The sequence below is a fragment of the Polistes dominula genome, unplaced genomic scaffold (genome assembly GCF_049000335.1).
Source record: "Polistes dominula isolate Pdom_NZ unplaced genomic scaffold, Pdom_raw_medaka contig_24, whole genome shotgun sequence".
Lineage (NCBI taxonomy): Eukaryota > Metazoa > Arthropoda > Insecta > Hymenoptera > Vespidae > Polistes > Polistes dominula.
Window position 1 is genome coordinate 1,057,041 of NW_028301150.1, and position 5,874 is coordinate 1,062,914.

Sequence of the window (5,874 nt, forward strand, 5' to 3'; positions counted from 1 at the left end):
AAAAGTACGACGGTGACTGGTTTTAATTTCCTTTACCCTTCGGACCAGTCCTAGAACAGGTAGTCAACCAGCCACCCCCCAACCAGCTAGGCAAGCACCCAGCCTGCCTGCCAGGCTGGCAGACATTTTTTCTCTTTTCCCAAGCACCACAATAGGCAACCAGTACACGGGCTTCGTGCTGCAACGCTGTGATTCAAATACCTTCTCTCGTGTCCTGCAATTTCATACCAGTCACGTAGCGAATACATTCAGAAAGAATATAAGAGACTATGAGTGGTTCGCGTGTACGTGTTTCGGCTAGTGGGCGATTAGAACTTGGGAGTAGGGAGAAAGGGATAGGGATAGGGATAGGGATAGAAAGAGAAAGAGGGAGAGGTAGTTTTCGCGATGGGAAGTTCGAATGCACACGGGGTTGTGCGTGTGCGTGCAAGTAATAAAGCTCAAATTGCGGAGATTATTTATCGTCGGAAACCACGCTCTCGGACTTATGTACCACCTATTACGTTCATTTCACTCCATGATGATTTTTCTCTTTCTCTTTTTCTTTTTCTTTTTCTTTCTTTCTCTTGGCGACAAAGTCTTACAGATTGCAGTCTGGAATAATCGATAAAGATTTCTTTTTTCTTTTTTTTTTTTTCACCTATTGTACACCCTGTGTGACTTGTGCAACAAAGATAAAAAAAAAACTAATTTACCAAATCGATACGTTTAAATGACTCATATACATTCTCATTCTACTTTGACTAATGATCGATTGTATTTCGTTGTTTTACGATCATATAAAAGAGAAATAAAGAGAGAAATTCTCGATTATTCAAAGAACGAGAACACGAATAAACGTACGAATATTCACGCTAAAATAAATATCCGTACTGCAAATAAAGACTACTTGAAAAATGTGTTTAACTTAAGGATGAATGAAATGACACGAATGTATTATACCGTAAAATTATGATTAAAGAAAAAAATGAGATTAAAAAAAGTTAATAAAACTAAACGAATCAATTACAAGTGGAAATTATTGATAAGCAACATTAAATGAAAAAAATCGTATTATTAATCTTTAGAAAATAAAAAATAAAAAAAGCATATTGGGATTTAAACAGAGTGTCTTATTATAATCATCAGTTTTCCGTGAAGCTATAGGAAAAAATATTACTCACGAATAATTAATGACAAAATGTAAAAATATTGTTGATCGATATCGCGCACGGGACCAGGTTAAAAAGAAATAGTGCATAATTTAAATAAAAAAAAATAGAAATGGAAGTGAGAGCGAGAGAGAGAGAGAGAGATGGATGAAATGGAAGACAGTTTGAGGGATAACACTTCCACCTATACAGTTGCAAAAGCATTAGGTTATTCCAGAGTCCGTACGGTGTTTCAATACCCACCAGTTCCTTTCATATTGTAGCACCTATCTTCACCTTCACTTCAATCTTTGTCTCTCTCTCTTATTCTCTTTTCGTCTCACCCTTGCATCCCCTAAGGTTTTGTGCAAAGACATTAGAGCGACCGAGTGCACGTTCCCGGTTAATCCAAGCACCGTGCGGTGAACACTCCCCTAGGGCTCAACGTTCTCTTCCTCGTTTTCCTCCAGTCTCTTCCCAACGACATATCATTCTCTCTTCTTCCTTCCTCCCTATTTATCCATCTATCTTTCTCTCTCTCTTTCTTTTTCTATCCTATAGTCCTGGTGCATAATCACAAATAAAGGCTCGCCTTGGCAAACTTTAACTCCGGTCCTAGGAGTCGTCGAAAGGCGGAGGAGGGACACGCTTAATTTTTCATGCCACCCAAAGCTACCCTCATTTTCATCTTAAGTGGTCTAGACTTGGTACGGACGCAACCCACTAGGAGGTGGAAAAGGGTGGAACCCGTGGACTTTGAATTAATACGGGATTCTGGGAAAAGCCAAGAATGCTTCTTTACTCCGCCCATTTTGTCATCATCCTTTTTCTTTCTTCTTATTCTTATTCTTATTCTTCTTATTCTTCTTATTAGTCTTATTTCTTCGTTCTTTAACTTTCGCGAATTTTAAGGGGGAAAATTGTTGTTGACAAATTACCATTCAACACCAGTTAGATTAAATTCAGCCCTTAACTAGAAATAATTGAGTCTTGTTTAATGGCAGTGACCACTTAACGAGCACGCACGTTAATGAAATATGATAATCGATAGCGAGTAGTAGATTCATTCGTTCGTTCAAATTTCACTAACCTAACGAATTCGAATCGTGCCTGTTCGCACGACTCTCGCTCGTTGGTCTCATTCGTTCGTACGTTCGTTCTGCACGGTTGCATTCGCGCGAGTATCACCCTGCGTTAAACGTATAACGAAGGTAAACATAGAATCTCATACGTGAGTGCACACAGATATATCAGGGAAGTAGTAGTTATCGCGATGCTAATGAACGTTAGATATTATTTAGACCGTACTTAATTGTAAATAAATATAGTTAAACAACGCGACCCAATTTCTATTTGAATCTATCCAATTACTTTCAAGGATACATCCCCCTATATATATATATATATATACGTTTATAGGATACTATAAATGTGAGATCTAACTGTACTTGCGTTTTTGTGTGAACAAGCTAGACATCGAATTGGTATTGGTAACAACGAGCGATATTCGCGGAATGGGTTGTGTAATTGCATCCAGTTAATAAAAACTTTTACCTCACTTTGTCTCGATTTCTCTCAATTTCTTTGAATTTTTCTCTCTCTCTCTCTCTCTCTCTCTCTCGCTCTCTTTATTCTTCTTCTTCTTATTCGTTTTCTATGCAGCAAACGAATGAGAAACTTCTTTATATAGGAAACCCTTTTTGACCTACATTTTTTTTTTTTTATACTATTCTACGCTCTCAACATTCTATACTTCTTTCCACCTTTCAGTAACAAAAGGATACGTATCGAAGGATCGTAAAAGGCGTGCTTTATTCCACACGTGTATATTCGTTATACCCGCTTATGCGTGATTAAAAAAAAAATGACATGTATGCCAATAGGAAATGACCGTACTCATTAACGACTACTACTACTACCCTGGTTGTATCATCAAAGAAAAAAATAATCCCTAAGATCCGTCATACTTTTGAACGATTGGAAAAAAGACCTCATCATTTTTTTCTTTCTTACCTTTTTTAGCTTTTTAAGTAGAATACTATTGCCACGTCATTAAACGTCGTTACCTTGAAAGTAATAAAGTATTTTGACGGAAAATATTATACGTTCTTACCTATTAGTCATCTGAATCTAAAATGATGATAGTCACTTCACGTAAAAAAAAAAAAGTTCATTTTAAAGGAAGATTGCATTCACAGTGTTTAATTATTTTCATGAATCATTTTCTTCAATTAAGGTAATCATATTAAATGGGAAATTAAAAGAAGCATAGGTAAACACTTTTTGATCATCCATACAATCTTATTCTCTCCCCAGCCCACCCATAAAAAATAGAACAGGAAGTGATATCAATTCGTAATTATTTTTATTGATCTTAAAAGCCCATTGCAATATGAAAGAAATAAAACGAGAGATTTTCCCGATATCTGAGAGAATTTCTTCCTCTTATATTCCATTATTTGTCTGATTTCCCGTTTGCACGTAAACCAAGTACTTTGAGTTTCATCGTTGACCATTCCTATAGCTAAAAAATGAGACCCGAAAAAAAAAATTCTAAGTAATGAGAGAAAGAAGGGTTAAGGGGTGGTAAAGTCTTAGTCAATTAAGCCGATTATGCCGCACTACCGATTAAACCTTAGTTTCACGGTAAAACTTTTCTACCCCTTTTTCGCCCACACCCACTTACCTACCCCCTGATTGCTTTTATTTTTCTTTAACCATTTCTTTTTAAACGTTTCTTCTTTTTAAATCGGTGGTCTTGCAAAAGACCTTACCAAATAACCTTTTTAAGAGGATCGTCGTTAACCGCTAAGAGAGAAAAAGAGAGAGAGAAAAGGACGAGTATTGCTTTGAAAGACAGTTTGATGATAGGTCGTTTTTTTATTTATTTAGTCGTCTGTTACGTTATGTTCGTTGTTTTCTTTAAACTATAAAACCACTACTACTATTCGAGTTTATTCATTAAATTGATCGTGTTATTCGCTCAACTGATTTTACCAATGTCTCTGGTTTACCAAAATGTAGATAAAGTTTTTATTATTATAACATAATTGAGAGAGACCAAATATATCGTTTGAATTTCTTTTTTTTTATTTATAATCATACTTCAATATATATTCTACGATTATTATCTAAAAAAGATAATGATGGCTAGAAGAATTGTTTGTAAAACTCTCAGGAATATAATGATTTTTCAAATGCAAAGAGTAAGAAAGAAAGATAGAATAAAAGGATGGGAGAGGTGGGAAAAATACTTAGACGTCTCGAGAAAGTCTTTAGTTTTGTATATGGTAGCCATTTTTTTCAGCTTCTTTTGCTGGGATCATCGTAAACACCCTAAGTGGTGATTTAGTTCGCGAATATGAGTCCCTAATGAGTCATCACACTTATAGGAAAACCGATTGTTTTTCGAGAGAGAGAGAAAGAGAGAAAGAGAGATGTTTTAGTCATTTCCAGTTCCAGACATGCCAATATTGCATTCAATTAAAGAAACTTTCATTTTATCAAATGGTCAATAAAACATATAAATAAATGATCAATTTATAATATAAAAAATTAATTATTTCCATGAGCAATTAGTTCATTCGATTTAAATGAACGTTCATTAAAACGTTTCATCACTTTTACTTCAAATAATTATCATTGTCTTTGATTGTATTCCCTTTGAACTTTTTAACATTATCACCATTTTCTCTCTCTCTCTCTCTCTTTCTCTCTTTCTCTCTGTCTCTTTCTCTCTGTTTGTCGTAACGTTTCATTTGGAAAATCAATCCTTTTTGTTTATTTTTTCCCCCCTTCATTTTTGTGACTTCGTACACGATGAGTTATGTATACCCTATGCCTTTCATTCTTTTCATTAGTAGTGAAAAGCATCATCCATTGCTGATGTCGTCGTTGAAACTGAAGTAAAGAGAGAGAGAGAGAGAAGAGAGAGAGAGAGAGATGATGATGATGATGATGTTTGAAATTACTCGAGATCGGTAAGTGCTCATCGATGCAATAACGAGTACCTTATTGCCTTTCTACGGTGGTCTGATAAAAGTTAAACGAAGAAGAAAAAGATAAAGATACCTGAAGGGTTTTCGTATGAAAAAATAAAAAAGGTATAGAAAGAGTCTGTTAAAAAATCTCATATACTTAATTAGCATCTCTCTCTCTCTCTCTCTCTCTCTCTCTCTCTCTCTCTCTTTTTACCTGTCGCACGTCTTTCCAAATCGATTGATCTTCAATAAAAAAAAAAAAAATAAAAAAAATAAAAAAGAAAGCCGCTTATATTCCATGAGAAGAATTGCTTTGAACGATATATTAGAAAATATTTCTCTGCTTGGTAATATATCGATTGATCGATCGATAATAAGTAGCATTAATCGTTTTTGATGAAAAAAAAAAAAAAAAAGAAAATGAAAATAATCTCGAAAACGAATCAAAGTAGTTCATTGAAGTAATATCGTAGGTATCAAGTCTAATGAAATAGAAACCGTTCAAGAACTTTGACATGCAAATGATTAAATCAATTATTACCAATATAAATGTACAGAAAAAGAAAAAGAAGAAAATGAAGACACTTGTTGTTCAATAGAAAACTCTTTCTTTTTTTTATCAAATTTATAAAATACGTAATACACTCATAATTACATCTGTAATTTGCTAAACATTTAACGTTAGTAATCTGCAATTTTTATCCAATCTTTCCTCCCCACTTTCAATGCTCGTATCCAACGAAAAAAGTAATTGGAGTATAAGA